General features: G+C 42.1%; 2 pseudogenes; one reads left to right on the top strand and one right to left on the bottom strand.

Moving 5' to 3' along the window:
• The first annotated feature begins 2168 nt into the window (after nucleotides 1–2168).
• LOC145416394 (5S ribosomal RNA) lies at nucleotides 2169–2287 on the top strand (annotated as a pseudogene).
• Nucleotides 2288–7315: 5028 nt separating this feature from the next.
• LOC145416392 (5S ribosomal RNA) lies at nucleotides 7316–7434 on the bottom strand (annotated as a pseudogene).
• Nucleotides 7435–20207: the final 12773 nt, after the last annotated feature.

Genomic DNA, 20207 nt, shown 5'->3' with positions numbered 1-20207 from the left:
GTTATCATCCCCCATCCTCTCCACATGCCCAAACCATCGCAGTCTACCTCTCCTCATCACAGTACCAATATATACACTCCAGTCCCATCATACCCCTAAACTCTTCCATCATACACCTAGCCCTCCCAAGCCTCACACTCAGGGACAAACTGCACATCCACCTAATCATTGCCATTTCTGTACGTTTGAGCCTGCAAATATCCTCTTCCATTACTGCCCAGGTCTCACTACCATACAGCATTACACTCCTAACATGCTGCATACAAAGATCCCTTAGCATGGAGGGAAAGCTTTCTCAAGGTCAGGAGAGGCAACAGCTCCCTGAACTTCTTCCAACCACTCCTCACTGTAGCCACAAAGCTAGCTCTAGCCCCACCTCCAGCACATAACATGTCTTCCAAATAACAAAACTTCCACACACTCAAGAGACTCACCAGCAAATTCAATCTTTACACCTAACAATCTTCACCTGCTCTCCCCGACACACCACACACATGAAATCAGCATTATATCGCAGTCTACCTCTGATACCACTACATCTCCTGTGCACCCACATATCACAGACACTGCACAAGATGGAATTGTTTCCCACACCCTTGTGGCAAATAGCACATGGCCACTCTCCTTCTTTGATAGTATCACCACCAGCCCTAGATACCATCACTAGATGCTCATAGAATTAATGTATAGGAAGAGCTTTTGGGGCCTGGTGGATTAATAAATCTCTCAGTTAACTGGGGAAGAACCTCATGGATGCATTGGTTCACAAGGACCCCTTCTTAAGATGATGACTTTATTTTACAGCTTGGAAAATCCTCTCGGATTCAAGAAGTTAATTTTGTAAATGCCAGTGAAACTATATGATTGCTAGGCCCATACAGTACAGTACTGATATAAATGGTACCGTATCTAAATACGTTTTTATACGGGAGTTGTCCATGCTTGCTTGGGTCAGCTTTTTTTTTGCCCCACATAATGACTGCTGTGTGAGTTGTATGATCCCAGCAGCATTCCAGTCAAGTCTAGGCCCAACTCTGAGGTACCTTCTCAGAATCTTGTTCAACATTTTTCTTGGTCTTCCCAGCAGGGGGTGTCTCTTTCACACTCACTGTACTGCACTTCACCCAGTTACACATTCTCTCCAGTTGTTCAGACCACTTCAGTCTGCATTTATGAATCACCTCACAAACACTTTCAGTAAATGTAGACTGGGGTGGTCTGAACAGTTTCAGTAGGTTACCCCTACTCATTTCGGTAGATTACTCCTAAATCAGGTGCTGATGATGAGCCTGCATGTAGTGGTGCTGTGCACCTTGTATGGAGCACCTGGGGCATTCATCTGAGAGCCAAATCTAATTTTTCTAAGTGTCTCACCATGGGAAGGACCCTGGTGAGGCCCTGTCTCCCACAAGGGGGCACTGGATCCCTGAACTATATTTGTACTGTAGGTTAATGCACCTGAAGGCTTCTGGCAATAGATAGATAGATACCGTAGTTACTGTACCTGTAGGATAACCCCACAGAAGCAGTTACTTATCTGTCAGCGATGAATCTTCTTGGCCAGACAGACAGGTGTCAAGCAAAACAACTTCAGCATGATAATTGAGTGTCTTCCTCTTTTTACTGCACTTGTTTGCTGTCATGAAGCATCATGCTTTGCTGTGATGAAGCATATTGGAGAGGGTTCTTTCCTTGTCAGTTGGGCAAAATATCTTTAAACTTTTTCAGCCCACTAGTGAACAGTGATTGAGCCAGTTTCTGGCCCATGCCCCATGCTAATCCTATCCCTCCAGGAGCAAAACTTGTCATCACAATCAGTAGTCATATCAACAGTTATGGCTGAACTAATTGTTCTCCCTTGAATATCGTCTACCTTGCAGTCTGTCAAACTATTACTTTTATGTACCCATTATCTACATAACACTATGCAAAATGGAATAACCACAAGCTCCTTTCCTGCATAGTGCCACTGACCACTCTCCCATGTTCAACGGAAGGAGGAGTTACTGTACCACAAACTCCTTTCCTGCATACAGCACAAAGACATTAGCCATTCTTTCATCCTCCACAAATTCACACAAAATGGAGCTACTACAGACCCCTTTCCGGCATAGGCTAAAGGACAAAGCCACTGACCACTCTCCATCAGCAAGCCATTTTTCACACAGCATTTTCGCCATACCACGTTGAGTACACCGCTTCCCGTCCGATCAGCGAAGTTAAGCAACGTTGGGTCTGGTTAGTACTTGGATGGGTGACCGCCTGGGAACACCAGATGCTGTTGGCATCCCTACATGTCAAGTGGGGTTGGTTGAGGATTAGTGCCCCTCCCTGTAAAACAGTTAACTCTAAGCCATTGGCCACCCCGTCTGGGATACATGGCGTCTGGCAATGAGTGAATGAATGAAATTTTTATAAAGCTACCCCTAGGGGTAGGGTTTTTTGTTTTTCAAGAATGCCCCCCCAGTATCCCTGCTTGTCGTAAAAGGCGACTAAAAGGGTTGGCGGAGGGTAAGTGCCCCTCCCCGGAAAACAACTAACTAAAAAGACAAACAGGAAGCCTCGGACGAGGACTGACCAAACGATGACGACCCAGGACCGGACAAAGGACTTGGTAATGTCGACATGGAATGTAAGAAGAGCGAATGATGAGGTGAAAGAGAGAGAGATTGTCCAGGTGCTTGAGGGTGCAAAAGTGGATGTATGTGGAATAACTGAAACAAAATGGAGAGGAGAAAGTGTGAGAGAATGGGAGTATGGATGGGGTATGTGTGCAGGAGTAGGTGAGAATGAGAGGGCAAAGGAAGGAGTATGTATAGTTGTGAGTAAAAGATGGAAGAAGAGCATAAGACAGTATGGATCACTTGGGTCAAGGATTGTGTGGGTAAGGTTGAAAGTTGGAATACAAATGTGGGCGATTGTGTATGTGTATGCGCCAACGCAAGATCATGCTAGCAGAGTGAGAGAAGAGTACTGGACAAATGTGGAAGTGTGCATGGAAAAGTTTGGAAGGAATGAGAGAGTGTTTTTAATCGATGATATGAATGGTAAAGTAGGGAATGTGAAGGTGGATGGAATAGTTGGTGAGTGGGGTGTGCCTGCAGAGATAGATGAGAATGGCAGTGCGTTAGTGGACATTTGTGCTGGGAGGAGGTTGATTATAGCCAATACCCTCTTCAGGCATAAAATGATCCACAGGTATACATGGCGAGTGATGAGAAGGGTGGGTGGTGAACTGAATGAAAGGAAGGCAATGATTGATTATGTGTGTGTGGATGAAAGGATGCGAAGATGCGTAATGGATGCAAGAGCTTATAGAGGTTGGTGGAGTGGACTATCTGACCACTACTTGGTGGTGGCCAGAATTAGGATCCAAGTAAGATAGAGAAATAGAAGAAGGGAAAGACGAGAGGAAGGAGTAGTTGCAAGGAGAGTGGAAAGGTTACAAGAGGATGAGAAAAAGGCAGAGTATAAGAGAGAAGTGGAGGAACGATCGGGCAAATATGAATTGGAGCAGATGGGGGACATAGAAGGTGTGTGCAGGATATTTACAGAAGAAATATGTGCAGCATGTAATGTGGTGTGTGGGAGGAAGAGAAGACGGAGGGGGGTGCAAGGAACAGCGTGGTGGACTGAAGAGGTGAGACAGGCTGTTGCACAGAAGAAGAAAGCATACAATGAATGGATGAGAAATAGGGGCGTGGAAGAAGTTGAGAGGCGGAAGAGAGTTATATGTAGAAAGAAAGAGGTGAAAAGATTAGTATGAAGAGAGTGGATGAGGAATTTGGAAGGACTTTGAGTGTAAAGTGGAGGGACTGTAAGAAAATGTTCTGGAAAGAGGTGAAGAGAGTAAGACAGAGTGGAAGTGAGGTTAGCAGGGGAGTGAAAGATAAAAATGGTAGATTACTAGTGGAGAAGGGAGAAAAAGTGAGCAGATGGAGAGAACACTTTAAGGAATTGTTGAACGTATGGTACAGGATGGAAGTAATGCGAGTATAAGTGGCTGGGGAATGACTCTAACGTATGGAAGTGAAGCTTGGACATTGTTGGAAGGACACAAGTCAAGAGTGAGAGCAGTGGAAATGAGTTATTTAAGAGGAGCCTGTGGAGTCACATGGAGAGACAGGCTGACAAATGAGAATATAAAGGAGCGTAGAGGTGTGGATGTGGATGTGATTGGAAGTGTTATGAGGAACACACTGAGGTGGTTTGGCCATGTGGAGAGGATGGAGGGTGAAAGACTGATGAAGAGAGTGTATGTGAGTGAGGTGGAGGGGGGGAAGAGGGAGGGGGAGGCCGAGGATGAGATGGAAGGATGGGGTGGAGAGGTATATGAGAGAGAGGGAGTATGAGTTGGGAGCAGGGCAGTGAAATGGCGGGGGACAGGGGGACATGGAGGTGATTTGTTTGTGGCCACCCCAAACGTGATTCAGGCATCTGGCAATAGAATAGAAAGCTTAAGTTTGTCATAGGCTACCCACATTTATGGGACGGTACCGGTACTTTCATACTCGTCGAGGTGTATACCCTCCCTCTGTTTTATGAAATTCTCTACACCATTCTCCTTGCTATTAGCAATGACTACCGAATCATCTGTACCTAGCCTATGTGACAACTCCCCCATAGAAGCCCAGACCTATTGGGTAAAATCCATAACTATTTTAAGGATGTGAGTTATATTTAGGTAATTGCTAGTGTGAATTGTACTGTATCAACCCTGACCCTTTGCTGCACATTCTGATTTCATAATATTGGACACTGACATGGTATATGAACAGTATTATGTGACACAGTAATAGGTTTATGATGAAAAACATGTTAGACGAGGAATTATAATGGTACTGTACTTCAAGCATCATGGTATATAGACCCATGATGGACACCCACCTTTACTGTAAACCCTCAGCATTCTGTACCATTGCCACCCTCTCTCACTCTTGTTCTTCAGCCATCATGTATTTCATTAGCATGCATACCATCCTCTGGCCTTCAAGTCCCTTTTCTATCACTGGCCCCTGAGTGTATATACAACCTCTCTGGGCACTCTGTCAGTACACAACGGTACAGTACGGTACATTCTCCAATCCAGTCACTGGGTAGAGTTCAACTTTTTCTTTTTTACCCATGAACCTTTCTAGTGTTGGGACCAAACAGAACTGGATTACCAAAAGTCAGTGGATTTACTCTGCTGGACCCAAATCAGATCATGAGGTTAACTTTGCATTTTTCCCACGTTATTTTCACTTATCTTCCCTTCTTTCCTCTCTGGAGCTGCATCATAATTGATTTTTGAGGAAATAACCAATAGGTTTAAATTTCCATAAATACCGTTAGTTTTATTTGACAGTGCTGGCTTTTCACCACCCAGTATCAGCACTAAACTTGTGTGAATGGTCTGACTATAAAAACAGCAGGTGTTGTATGTATAGGCTTACTAGGATGTTGTTGTTGTTGTTATTTTTGAGCAACCCAGGTCTCTGTAGCCAGTCAGATCCATCAGTCATATACCATACCACAAACAAGCAGTCATCTCTGTTGGGCTGTCCTATGCAGTGAATCAACATTGCCTCACCACCTCAAGGCATTGGGAAGGGCATAGTATACAGTAAATCCAAATTACATCTCATCAGTCTTTATTTCTCTTTCACCCAATCATTTTATCATGTAACATCAGTGCCCTGTAGTGACCACACTCAAATGCTTCAACCTTCTTCTGTAAATATTCACAATCAGACTTTTCAGCCAGTTATCTGGCATTGTATTTGCCTTCATGGTGTTTTAAGTTTGTTGGATACTATTCTGATATGTTGGATGCATATTCTGAGGGTTTAACAACATTCCAGGGACTAGAATGTATTGGTGAGATGAGGAGGGGTAGATTGAGATGGTTTGGGCATGTTGAGAGGATGGAGAATGACAGATTGGTGCAGAAGGTGAGAAGTGTGAACATTAGGGGTAGCATTGCCAGAGACAGACCAAAAAAGACCTTGGACGAGGTCATAGTGTTTGACCTCAAGGATAAGGACTCAATAGGGAGGCTGGCAGAGATTGAGCAATGTGGAGAGCCACCATTAGGCCATTGCATGCAGCCATGTTGGAGCCTTTATAAACGATATGATTAAGTACAGCCCTACAACTTTTTTTTCCCCCCACCATATTTACAGTGTCACACTCCATGAGGAGAGGTAATATGATAACAGTGTGATGCTGGTGGGACCAGGTCATCCCTACCCCAGTCAGACTTAACATACTCTAGTCTCTTACCAGAATTATGTTGGTTCAAGTAATCCCTCTCCCAGTTAACATTCAGCAAGCTTTTACCAGTAGCTACAATATTGGTCCAAGTCATCCCTGGTCCATTTAACATTAACCAGTCCCTTACCACTGTAATGTTGGTCCAAGTCATCCCTGGTCCAGTTAACATTAACCAGTCCCTTACCACTGTAATGTTGGTCCAAGTCATCCCTGAATCAGTTAACATTTACCAGTCTCTTACCATTATAATATTGGTCCAAGTAATCCCTATCCCAGTTAACATTCACAAGTCTTTTAGGCTAGCACACTAATGTTCCCTCCCAGCACTCCTCATTTCTGCAAATCCACCAATCACTTCTCATGATACATTTTCCAAATATTGTGCACCAGCTGCACTATATCCATCTTACTGCAAACAACTGCCCTGCTTTTTTGAACATATTGAACCACCCATACAGTTAAGGTTGTTAACAGGGTTGTCCTGCATAACCTATACCGGGTATGGCTCGTAATACTTTAATACTTCCCCCCTGATTTTGAATTTAGCATCCAGGTACAACTCTCACTAGCCTACCACCTTTTTATGGGCCCTGAATAATCTGATATTCCCCATTTCATCTGAATTTATGTACAGCACTGTACCGTATCAATCCACCACCACAGTGTGTTAAGCATAATTAGTTCCTTTGTCCAGTCACATACTGTACTTTGTCTCTTGTAAGTATACAGTATTTGGCTTACCGGTATACTTCTTTTTTTCCCTTGTTCAAAATCCTCTAGATTAAGCATATGGCCAGTTGCTATGTTCTTTAATTCTTCTATTTTGTTCTTGTTCTATAATATTTTTTCAAAATCTCTCATGTTTTCATTCAGTATACTGTATTTGTCATTCATATTGGTTAAGGTTGAAATATGCTATCATTGATCATGGTCTGATAGTCCATCCATCCATCCATTGCCAGACGCCATGTATCCCAAACGGGGTGGCCAAGGGCTTAGAGTTAATTGTTTTACAGGGAGGGGCACTAATCCTCCACCAACCCCACTTGACACGTAGGGATGCCAACAGCATCTGGTGTTCCCAGGCGGTCACCCATCCAAGTACTAACCAGACCCAACGTTGCTTAACTTCGCTGATCGGACGGGAAGCGGTGTACTCAACGTGGTATGGCGAAAATGCTGTGTGAAAATGGCTTGCTGATGGAGAGTGGTCAGTGGCTTTGTCCTTTAGCCTATGCCGGAAAGGGGTCTGTAGTAGCTCCATTTTGTGTGAATTTGTGGAGGATGAAAGAATGACTAATGTCTTTGTGCTGTATGCAGGAAAGGAGTTTGTGGTACAGTAACTCCTCCTTCCGTTGAACATGGGAGAGTGGTCAGTGGCACTATGCAGGAAAGGAGCTTGTGGTTATTCCATTTTGCATAGTGTTATGTAGATAATGGGTACATAAAAGTAATAGTTTGACAGACTGCAAGGTAGACGATATTCAAGGGAGAACAATTAGTTCAGCCATAACTGTTGATATGACTACTGATTGTGATGACAAGTTTTGCTCCTGGAGGGATAGGATTAGCATGGGGCATGGGCCAGAAACTGGCTCAATCACTGTTCACTAGTGGGCTGAAAAAGTTTAAAGATCTTTTGCCCAACTGACAAGGAAAGAACCCTCTCCAATATGCTTCATCACAGCAAAGCATGATGCTTCATGACAGCAAACAAGTGCAGTAAAAAGAGGAAGACACTCAATTATCATGCTGAAGTTGTTTTGCTTCACACCTGTTGGTCTGATAGTCAAAGCAATCTTTTTCTTTGCCTGTTTTCATCCTCAGGCATCATGTAAAGAGTTTGGTTGGTTAGAACAATGTTCATAGTGTTCTTATGCTCTCTACTTTCCCAGGTAATTTCATTGTCACCATTTTGGTGAGCAGTGGGAATAATTAAGTTGCCTTTATTCACCCAGTTCAGTACAGTTTCTCTATTTCCATTTAGCTTTTAAGGGTGTGGCAAGTTGGCATGTGCAATGCATTAAAGCCTCATAATACAGTGCAGTAACATTATTGGGCTTTCATTTCATTTTCTTTCAATAAAGTAAGTGATTTTATTTTATTTTTTTTTAAAATTAAAACTAAAAAAAAATAAAGACAAGATCATCCAGACCATCTAGGCCTGGCACAGCAGATGTGAAGACATTGCTGCAGGATCATATGTTGTGAATCAAAAAGGCATAAATTGGGACTCTGGAAAATTTTAAGGATTCGTCCCCCATATTAGCCAGGCATCATAACAGTCATTTTTATGAAACAATTCATGCAGCGGCTTTTAGTTACAGATACATTATCCATGCAAATCAAGGGTCTGTTGTAGGTTTCATTTCCCCTGCCTCTTTACTGTGACTACCCCTCTGCTTTCCGTTTTTATTTCGTTTTTGTCTCCTTCATTCCACTGATACATAGCATATCCTTAAAGCATATGGTATATTAGGTGGCAAGAAGCACTATGTAGCTACTTCAGAAAACATGCAGCTAGCCACTAAAACTCATATGTTACATGTACAGTATTATTGTTCATGTGGGCAGCGGCACCCTCTTTAAACTTTAGTGTTTGTTTGTTTGTGTATTTACCTTACTTAAAAAAAATCATGTACTGGTACTAAAAATCTTAAGCTACATGTACAGTACCATTGTTCTTATGGATAGCACCCCCCTTGAGAATTTTTTTAACCCTTTGATGGCATTTCTGATGTCAGTGACGAGTTTAATGATGTATGTATACCCTGCAGCTGATCCATCATGCAGTGAAAGTGCTTAACAAAAAAAATCTTGGTAGCTACATACAACCCCCCTCCCCAATAGTAAACAAGTGTTTTTGTTGTTTCCTTAGCACATTCACTGCATTGGAGCATTTACTGAGTGCTTAGAAATCATTAACTTCTTCACTAATGTCAGAAAAGCAGCCAGTAAGGTAAGAAAAAAATCTTCCAGGAGATGCCCACTAAAAGAACTGTGTCATATAGGCAAACACTCCTTGGTGAAAACACTGGGTTTGGTACATTTTCAACTGCCAAACCATGTTAGGCTATATGTATAGATGCCATGTATTTAACGCTATACCAAAACTGTCAATCTTCCAGCTTATAATAACTGTACCATGCATTGCAAATCCATTTATGACAAGAATGTATGGTAGTTTACTGCATATTACCTTTTAATCAGGCCACATCCAAACCATTTTATTCAGCTTAAGGCAGGTATCTTGTAGTGAAAAGGTTAATGAAGGCTACTGTATATCTAACGTCTCCCATTCGAAAACCCTTTCCCAAGCCAAATAAGATTTTCAGGCAGTAGCAACAAATGGAAAAATGCATCATCAGAGTGATGGGGATGAAAAGGTCCATGCAAAGTACCTCTTCATGGTTTCACATCTCTACATCAGTAAAATCTGGGTCAGGGAAATTGGAGATAACTAAATTTGTCAGTCCCTGTTTCTTTGTTCATTTCCTCTTGTATCTCTTTCATCACTTCATCATTTAGGTCATGCACCAGTTGTACTTTGAGAATTCAGTATGTATCATTTCTTCCAGTGTTGTAAGTCTCTCCCTTATATTTCAGTTTCTCTTCTGAGTTGCACATTTTCAGCACTCAGCTGGGAGGAGGAGGGAGGTGAGAAGACAGGAAGAAATCAGTAGGATAGAAGTTGTGGAAGCTATGAAGAAAGTTAAATTGGGGAAAGCCCCAGGAATTGATGGAGCGCGTGGTGAAATGCTGAAGCATGGGGGAGAGATAGTAGTAGAATGAATGTGGAAGATGTGCAGATTGGCCTGGGAGGAAGGTAGAGTCCCGGAGGATTGGAAGTCAGGTATAATTATTCCCTTGTACAAAGGAAAAGGGGAAAAAGAAGTGTGTGGTAATCATAAGGGCATTTGTCTTCTTAGTATAATAGGAAAAGTGTATGGTAGGATACTTCTTAGTATAATAGGAAAAGTGTATGGTAGGATACTTATTGACAGAGTTAGAGAAAGAACAGAGGAATTAGTTAGAGAAGAACAGGGAGGCTTTAGGAAGGGAAGAGGTTGTGTAGATCAGATATTCATTCTTAGATCTTTAGTGGAAAAGTTTCTAGAGAAGGGAAAGAAGTTGTATGCAACTTTCATGGATTTGGAGAAAGCATATGACAGGGTGGATAGACAAGGATTGTGGAAAGTGTTAAGAATATATGGAGTAGATGGGAAGTTGTTGTATGCTGTGAAGAGTATGTATGATGGTGCTAAGGCTGCAGAGCGTGTGGATGGTGAACTAAGTGAATTTTTCTCATTGGAGGTTGGGTTGAAACAGGGATGTGTCATGTCTCCATGGTTGTTCAATCTGTTCATGGATGGGGTAATAAAAGAGGTACAAGATAGGGTAGTGGATGTTGGAGTGGCCCTGGTGAGAGAGGATAGTGTTTGGAAACTCCCTGTACTGTTGTTTGCAGATGATACTGTGTTGTTGAGTGAAGACGAAGGGGAGCTGCAAGGCTTGGTGGATGAGTTTGGGAGAGTGTGTAAGAAACGGAATCTAAAGGTGAATGTAGGGAAGAGTAAAGTGATGGTCTTTGAGAGAGGTGAAGTCAGTGAATGTACAGCTAGATTGGATGGTGAGGAATTGGAAAATGTGAGTATGTTTAAGTACTTGGGTAGTGTGATGAGTAAGGATGGAGGTTTGGAGGGTGAAGTGCTTGAAAGGGTACAGCAGGGAAGAAAGGTTGCTGGTTCTTTGAAAGCAGTGATAAGAAACAGGGAAGTGAGCATGGAAGTGAAAAAGTTACTACATGACAGTATTGTGATACCAACTCTAACTTATGAAAGTGAAGCTTGGACGTTGTTGGAAGGACACAAGAGTGAGAGCAGTGGAAATGAGTTATTTAAGAGGAGCCTGTGGAGTCACATGGAGAGACAGACTGACAAATGAGGATATAAAGGAGCATTGTGGTGTGGATGTGGATGTGATAGGAAGTGTTTTGAGGAACACACTGAGATGGTTTGGTCATGTGGAGAGGATGGAGGGTGAAAGACTGATGAAGAGAGTGTATGTGAGTGAGGTGGAGGGAGGAAGAGGGAGGGGGAGGCTGAGGATGAGATGGAGGGATGGGGTGGAGAGGTATATGAGAGAGAGGGGTGTGAGTTGGGAGCAGGGCAGTGAAATGGCGGGGGACAGATAACATGGAGACGATTTGTTTGTGGCCACCCCAAACGGGATTGAGGCGTCTGGCAATAGATGGATAGATAGATAATAGATAGATAGATAGATAGATAGACAGACAGATAGAAACAGCAAGTCAGAGGATGAGATAGGTATTGTGTCAGCAAGAATCGAGCAATGCTAAACATGCTTACACACTCTAACTCAAGGAATGCTTGATAGCCACACAACAGCGCCTCGTGACCATACACACACATACACACATACTCAAATACAGGCTTCTAGAACATTTCAACAACAGTGTAACACACATGACATGACCCCTGCTACACCAGAATTTAGGAAGCAGAGCTCAGAAGGAGACAGGCCATAGAACCGACAGGTAGTAGGGAGAAGGAGCCTAGCAACATGGGCGAGAAGGTGGAAGAGAGAGAGAGAGCGAGACAGGGAGGTTAGCTCGCGGGACTTTACTTATACTTCACTCGTGTGTGAGAGACTTCGTTAATATTTCCAAGACAAATAAAAATAGTCCCATACTCATCTTTACCTCTCCTGTCATTGCATGACAAATGGGAAGGAAGATTATCTACTTACAAACCTACTCACGTATAACAACCGCTCGTCCACGAGTCTCATATATGTATAACTGATCTACAAAACTTCTCTACAAGAAGCTACAAAGTTATTGTAGATATCTGCTTTCCCATGTGGGTCATTTGTAATGTTGCCATCTGAACATTTTAGTGGGGGAATGGAAGATGACTTGTTAAAGTTATTGAAAGAATTAAGAGTTGACCAGAATATTCTATTGTCATTAGGGTTGTTGAGTAATTTTGATGCTTGCTTTTGAAGAAAGTTTGATTTAGATAGATTTAATACAGCTTTTGCATGATTTCTAGCAATTTTAAATTGGGAGAGTGATTCAGATATTTTTTATTTTAAGTAAGAGTTACCGGTATATGCTAATGACTTTTGGGCTGTTGCTTTGGCACAGTTGCGATCAAACCATTTTGGAGAGTTCGATCTTTTAGTGAACTGCTGACTTGGTATGAATAAATCCATACCAGCTAGTATTAAGTCACAAATGTGGGACTGAGTAGAACTGGGATCCCTAGAGAAGAAAGACTGCCATGGAACATCAGCAAGATAATTTCTAAATCCATCCCAGTCTTCTCTATCAAAGTGCCATCGGGTCACCCTGACAGGTTCTGAACGGGGAGGTGTGGGAGGGTTAACTAATGAGGCTTTGATGAGATTGTGGTCAGAGGATCCAATTGGTGACAGTACCTCTATCCTGTATTGATCTGGATTATTTGTCATGAGTAAATCCAAGAGATGGGCATTATGGTCAGGATTATCAGGTATTCTGGTTGGTTGCTTTACCAACTGGGTGAGATTAAACGATTCCGCAAACAGCACGCACGATAGACCAGCGTCGTCAGTCCGGGCTGAATGCAATAACTATTGAACATTGTGTATGTTAAAATCACCAAAATGGTAATTTCGGTGCCAAGGGCAAGGTCAAGGTTACTCAACTGAGTGGATATGGAATCAAATACTCCGGCTTCCGAAGAAGCATTGGGGGAACGATAAACTACACAAATATATTTGGTAATGTTTTGACAATTTAATTTATATAATGAGTAATCAAAACTGGATGAAGTGAAGTTTAAAGTAGTGTCAACTGCATATTGGGATTTGATATAAAAGCAGGTGGCCAAAACACCTCAGTGTATTCTTCCTAACACTTCCTATCACATCCACATCCACACCACAACGTTCCTTTATATCCTCATTTGTCAGCCTGTCTCTCCATGTGACTCCACAGGCTCCTCTTAAATAACTCATTTCCACTGCTCTCACTCTTGACTTGTGTCCTTCCAGCAACGTCCAAGCTTCACTTCCATACGTTAGAGTTGGTATCACAATAGTGTCATGTAGTAACTTTTTCACTTCCATGCTCACCTCCCTGCTTCTTATCACTGCTTTCAAGGAACCAGCAACCTTTCTTCCTTGCTGTACCCTTTCAAGCACTTCACCCTCCAAACCTCCATCCTTGCTCATCACACTACCCAAGTACTTAAACGTACTCACATTTTTCAATTCCTCACCATCCAACCTCGCTGTACATTCACTGACTTCATCTCTCTCAAAGACCATCACTTTACTCTTCCCTACATTCACCTTTAGATTCTGTTTCTTACACACTCTCCCAAACTCATCCACCAAGCCTTGCAGCTCTCCTTTGTCTTCACTCAACAACACAGTATCATCTGCAAACAATAGTACATGGAGTTTCCAAACACTACCCTCTCTCAACAGGGCCACTCCAACATCCACTACCCTACCTTGTACCCTTTTTATTACCCCATCCATGTACAGATTGAACAACCATGGAGACATGACACATCCCTGTTTCAATCCAACCTTCAAAGAGAAAAATTCACTCAGTTCACCATCCACACGCACTGCAGCCTTAGCACCATCATACATACTCTTCACAGCATTCAACGACTTCCCATCTACTCCATATATTCTTAATACTTTCCACAATCCTTGTCTGTCCATCCTGTCATATGCTATTGAGATAAATGCTAGTGCGAGTTGTATCAACCCTGACCTATCATTGCACATCTTGACCACTTTGTAATGAACACTGGTGTGTGATGGGAAAAGTTTACCTATGTTAATGTATATATTATGAAAAATCTATTAAATGAGGAATTACTGTACTGTACTTTCAGCATCTTGTTAAACAGAAGAGGATTCAAGACTGACCTCTGATGTACACTTTTTATGTAAACTTATAGCTCTCTGTCCCACCCATTGCCACACATGTTCTTTGAACCGTCATAACATTTTTAGTAACTTGCATACCAGTCACTTTGCCTGTCAACTGACCATACAGGACATAACATTGGTAGCAGAGCGTAGTTGGGGAGAGGTGTGGTGACGAGACATAAGGAAGTAAGCGAAAAATAAGCATCGCAAAGAGAAGCTGCTGTGTGTTCTTAGTCAATTATAGAGTTGCCAAAGAAGAATAAAACCATGGCACAACAGAAAGTAACAATTCCAGCGTTTGGCGGTGACAAAAGTTATGAGCGGTGGAAAGAAGAGATAGCCGCTTGGGAGACAGTTTGTAAAATAGCAGTAAAAGAAGGAGCCATTGTTGTGGCTCTGTCATTTCAGGAGGGAAGTGAAATAAGAGACAGAGTATTTAGTGAAGTAAAGGTTGATGAGTTAAGTAATGTGAATGGTATGAAAACATTACTGGAGCAGTTAGACAAATGGTACAAGAAAGATGATCTATCAGAGGCATATGCATCTTGGACTAAATTTGACAGTTGCAAAAAAGACAAAGAGGAAAAGATGGAAGACTACATTGCTAGGTTTGATAAAAGAAGTAAAGCTCTGAATAAATTCAATGTGACTATCCCAAATTGTATATTGGCTTTCAAGTTACTGGACTGTGCCGGACTTGATATCAAGGAAAAACAATTAGCTTTAACAGCAGTAACTTTCAGTGAGCCAGCAAAATTGTATGAATTAATGAAGGCAGCTTTACAGAAATTTTTTGGAAGTCAAGAAGTATTGTCATTAAGCCCAGGAGCAGCTAGTGGTGAGAACAGCAGTGGTCCGGCAGTGGTAGTAAAGACTGAGCCAGTGTACACTAGTGAAGAGGTTAATATTGTAAATCGCAGCAGAGGACGAGGCAGATATAGAGGTCAAAGAAGAGGTAATTCAATTGGATATAACTCAAGAGGTGAAAAAGATGAACAGAAAAATCCTGCGGATTGGAAAGGAAACACCCGTAAGTGTTATGTGTGTGGCTTAAAATTTAACTTTGCCTCATCATGGCCCAAGAATGTGTACATGAATAATGCTGTTGTAGAAGATGAAGAAATAAGTAAGGAGTGTCTAATAGCTGTGTAAGAGGCACTAAAGAAATGACAGTATTGATGATGGAAACCTTTAATTATGCTGTTCTTGATTCAGCTTGTAGTTCTACAGTGTGCTGCCAGGATTGGTTGCAGTCAAATGTACAAATCTTGTCTGAAGAAGAGGTAGCAAAGACGACAGAGGAAGAAAGTGACACAACATTTAGATTTGGAGATGGTGAGTTACAGAAATCTATGAAAAAGGTTAGGATTCCAGCAACAGTTGTAGGACTGAAAAGGTTCATTTTGATAGATGTTATTGACTGCGCCAAACCATTGTTGCTGAGCAAGAAATCCATGAAGAAAGCTGGAATGAAACTGAACCTAGAAAATGACACTGCAGTGATATTTGGTAAGAAGATAAAACTCACCTGCACAGGATCTGGACATTATTGCATTCCTCTTGTTGATGATTATGAATCAAGACAGAAGACGGAAGAAATAATGTATACTCTAAATGGGAATGAAAAGGAAAAAGAGAGGAAAATCAAGAAACTGCATCATCAATTTGGCCATCCTACTTGTAAAAGGCTGATTCAATTACTCACTGATGCTGGGATTGATGATGAAATGTGTTTTGCATATGCTGGGAAGATTTCAAATAACTGTGAAGTGTGTATTAAATATAAGAGAACCCCAGTCAGACCAATAGTGAGCACAAGTACAGTATGGCAAAGGTTTTCAACAAGGTTGTGGCTATGGTTCTGAAGGAGTACAAGAAGGGAGAAATATATTTCTTACATTTGGTGGATATGGCTACACGATTCTCGAGGTTGTGTATAGTGAAGAGTAAAGAGCCCAAGGTAATAGTTGAAAAGATCACGGAAATGTGGCTGGGTACAGGCATAGGAGCCCCAGAGAAGTTTCTGTGTGATAATGGCGGGGAGTTTGCCAGCAATACATTCATGGAACTTTGTGAAAACATGAACATTCAAGTCATGCACACCGCAGCCAACAGTCCATTCAGCAATGGCTTATGTGAATGGAATCGTGCCATCATTGATGAAATGGTGGCTAAGATAATGGCCGAACAACCAGAGTGTTCCCTCTCCGTGGCTTTAGCTTGCGCTGTTAACCCAAAGAACTGCCTCCAAATGGTGGGTGGATACAGCCCATATCTGTTGGTGTTTGGACGGAATCCAAAATTGCCGTGTGCCATTAATGATAATCTTCCAGCCTTAGAAGGGACAACATCTAGTGAAGTAACTGCCAGACAGCTTAATGCAAGTCATTCTGCAAGAAAGGCCTTTATTGCAGCTGAAACTTCGGAAAAAATCAGAAGAGCATTACGACATCAAATAAGGGTGACTGGCAGAGTATTCAAGAGTGGTGATCAAGTATATTTCAAGAAAGAGAATGAGAGTGAGTGGAAGGGGCCAGCCACTGTTATTGGTCAAGAAGGAAAAACTGTAAGTCTGAAGTATGGTTCCTATGTTATCCGAGTCCATGAAACATGTGTTCAAGAAAGAGGATACAGATATGATAGAGACATAGAAGAAGGCAGAAAATCATTGATAAGTGTGTTGAGAGATCAAACAGAAGGGAAGTCAGAGGAAGTAAAGGATAAAGAATGTATAAAAGAAAGTAACGGTAAAGGACAATCTGGAGTGAATCGTATAGAAAACCCTGAAAATTTAGAGGAAAGTGGAATAGAAGAAACCTCATCAGAAAAGGAATTCAAAGAGTCTGACACAGTGAAAGCAAGCATTCCGAAAATTGGTCAGAAGGTAAAATTCCAACGCAAGGACACGGGTAAGTGGCAAACAGCTACCATCCATAGCCGGGCTGGGAAAGCAAGTGGTAAATACAGTACTTGGCGCAACATAGAACATGAAGATGGACGAATAACATCTATTGATTGGAAAAGAGACGTGCGATTGTGGTCAGTTGAAGACAGTGATGATAAAAGCATTAAGAAGGACTCTGAGCACCAAGAGGCAACAGAAGAGACTGAAGCGAAGGAACCGGATAGTGTACCGATGGCATGTAGTGAAGAAGAGGATGTGGAATGTGCTGAAGCAAAAGTTAAGGAACAGAAGAACTGGAAGGACTTTAGTGTGTATGAAGAAGTGGAAAATGTAGGACAGAAAGCTCTATCAGTAAGATGGGTGGTGACTGAAAAAGTGAATAATGATGGTAAAAGGCAAATGAAAGCTCGGTTGGTAGCAAGAGGATTTGAAGAAAAAGAAGAAATACAGTCAGACTCTCCAACAGTTTCCAAAGAGGTTTTGCGATCTTTTGTGGCAATTCTGGCCTCAAAGGATTGGTCAATAAACTCAATAGACATTAAAGCTGCATTCCTACAAAGTACACAGTTTGACCGTGAAGTGTACCTAAGACCTCCCTTGGAAGCTATCAGTGATGGAAATATACCGTGGAAACTGAAGAAATGTGTGTACAGGCTTAATGATGCAGCTCATAAATGGTATATAACAATGAAGACTTTCCTACTGAAGTTGAGATGTACTCAGGTGAAGACAGATCCTGCAGCATTTTACTGGTACCATGAAGGTGAATTGTGTGGTGTATTTTTGATGCATGTAGATGATTTTTTGTGGGGAGGAACAAATTGGTTTGAAAACACTGTTATTGGTCAGATTTGAAAGTAGTTTTTGGTGAGGGATCAGAACAGTGCTGCTTTTAAGTATGTTGGACATGAGATAGAACAGAACAAAGATGGGATCATGTTAAACCAGAATAAATATGGTAAGTCACTAGAGCCCATACATGTAAATGCTGCAGGAGCATCTTGCAAAAGAGATGAGTGTACCGAGAAAGAAATTGATGATCTGAGAAGTTTAGTTGGTCAGTTAGGGTGGCTATGCACAAATACAAGACCTGACTTGTCCTATGATGTACTGGAACTAAGTTGTAAATTAAATCATCCTACAGTGGAGGATCTTCTTCAGGCTAACAAGTGTCTTAGAAAAGTCAGTACTCATGAGAGTTCATTGTATTTTCCCAATCTGGGTGATCTCTATCTCTCTGTCTATCTATTGCCAGACGCCTCAATCCCGTTTGGGGTGGCCACAAACAAATCTCCTCCAAGTCGCCCTGTCCCCCGCCATTTCACTGCCCTGCTCCCAACTCACACCCCCCTCTCTCGTATACCTCTCCACCCCATCCCTCCATCTCATCCTCGGCCTCCCCCTCCCTCTTCCCCCCTCCACCTCACTCACATACACTCTCTTCGTCAGTCTTTCACCCTCCATCCTCTCCACATGGCCAAACCACCTCAGTGTGTTCCTCATAACGCTTCCTATCACATCCACAACCACACCACAACGCTTCTTTATATCCTTATTCGTCAGCCTGTCTCTCCATGTGACTCCACAGGCTCCTCTTAAATAACTCATTTCCACTGCTCTCACTCTTGACTTGTGTCCTTCCAACAATGTCCAAGCTTCACTTCCATACGTTAGAGTTAGTATCACAATACTGTCATGTAGTAACTTTTTCACTTCCATGCTCACTTCCCTGTTTCTTATCACTGCCTTCAAAGAACCAGCAACCTTTCTTCCCTGCTGTACCCTTTCAAGCACTTCACCCTCCAAACCTCCATCCTTACTCATCACACTACCCAAGTACAGTACTTAAACGTACTCACATTTTCCAATTCCTCACCATCCAACCTCGCTGTACATTCACTAACTTCACCTCTTTCAAAGACCATCACTTTACTCTTCCCTAGATTCACCTTTAAATTCCGTTTCTTACACACTCTCCCAAACTCATCCACCAAGCCTTGCAGCTCCCCTTCGTCTTCACTCAACAACACAGTATCATCTGCAAACAACAGTACAGGGAGTTTCCAAACACTATCCTCTCTCACCAGGGCCACTCCAACACCTACTACCCCACCTTGTACCTCTTTTATTACCCCATCCATGTACAGATTGAACAACCATGGAGACATGACACATCCCTGTTTCAACCCAACTTTCATAGAGAAAAATTCACTTAGTTTACCATCCACACTCACTGCAGCCTTCGCACCATCGTACATACTCTTCACAGCATTCAACAACTTCCCATCTGCTCCATATATTCTTAACACTTTCCACAATCCTTGTCTATCCACCCTGTCATATGCTTTCTCCAAATCCATGAAAGCTGCATACAACTTCTTTCCATTCTCTAGAAACTTTTCCACTAAAGATCTAAGAATGAATATCTGATCTACACAACCTCTTCCCTTCCTAAAGCCTCCCTGTTCTTCTCCAACTAATTTCTCTGTTCTTTCTCTAACTCTGTCAATAAATATCCTACCATACACTTTTCCTATTATACTAAGAAGACAAATGCCCCTGTGATTACCGCACACTTCTTTTTCCCCTTTTCCTTTGTACAAGGGAATAATTATACCTGACTTCCAATCCTCCGGGACTCTACCTTCCTCCCAGGCCAATCTGCACATCTTCCACATCCATTCTACTACTATCTCTCCCCCATGCTTCAGCATTTCACCACACACTCCATCAATTCCTGGGGCTTTCCCCGATTTAACTTTCTTCATTCCTTCCACAACTTCCATCCTACTGATTTCTTCCTGTCTTCTCACCTCTCTCCTCCTCCCAGCCATTCCCCAGCCACTTATACTGGCATTACTTCCATCCTCTTTGTTCAACAATTCCTTAAAGTGTTCTCTCCATCTGCTCACTTTTTCTCCCTTCTCCACTAGTAATCTACCATTTTTATCTTTCACTCCCCAGCTAACTTCACTTCCACCCTGTCTTACTCTTTTCACCTCTTTCCAGAACATTTTCTTACAGTCCCTCCACTTTACAAGTTCCTTCCAAATTCCTCATCCACTCTCTTCATACTCTCTCTTACTAATCT

The sequence above is a fragment of the Coenobita brevimanus genome, chromosome 105 (genome assembly GCF_032717465.1).
Source record: "Coenobita brevimanus isolate Jiangsu-jjx chromosome 105, ASM3271746v2, whole genome shotgun sequence".
NCBI lineage: Eukaryota > Metazoa > Arthropoda > Malacostraca > Decapoda > Coenobitidae > Coenobita > Coenobita brevimanus.
The sequence above is the reverse complement of the archived record's forward strand: the minus strand, read 5'-3'. Positions and strand labels throughout refer to the sequence as shown.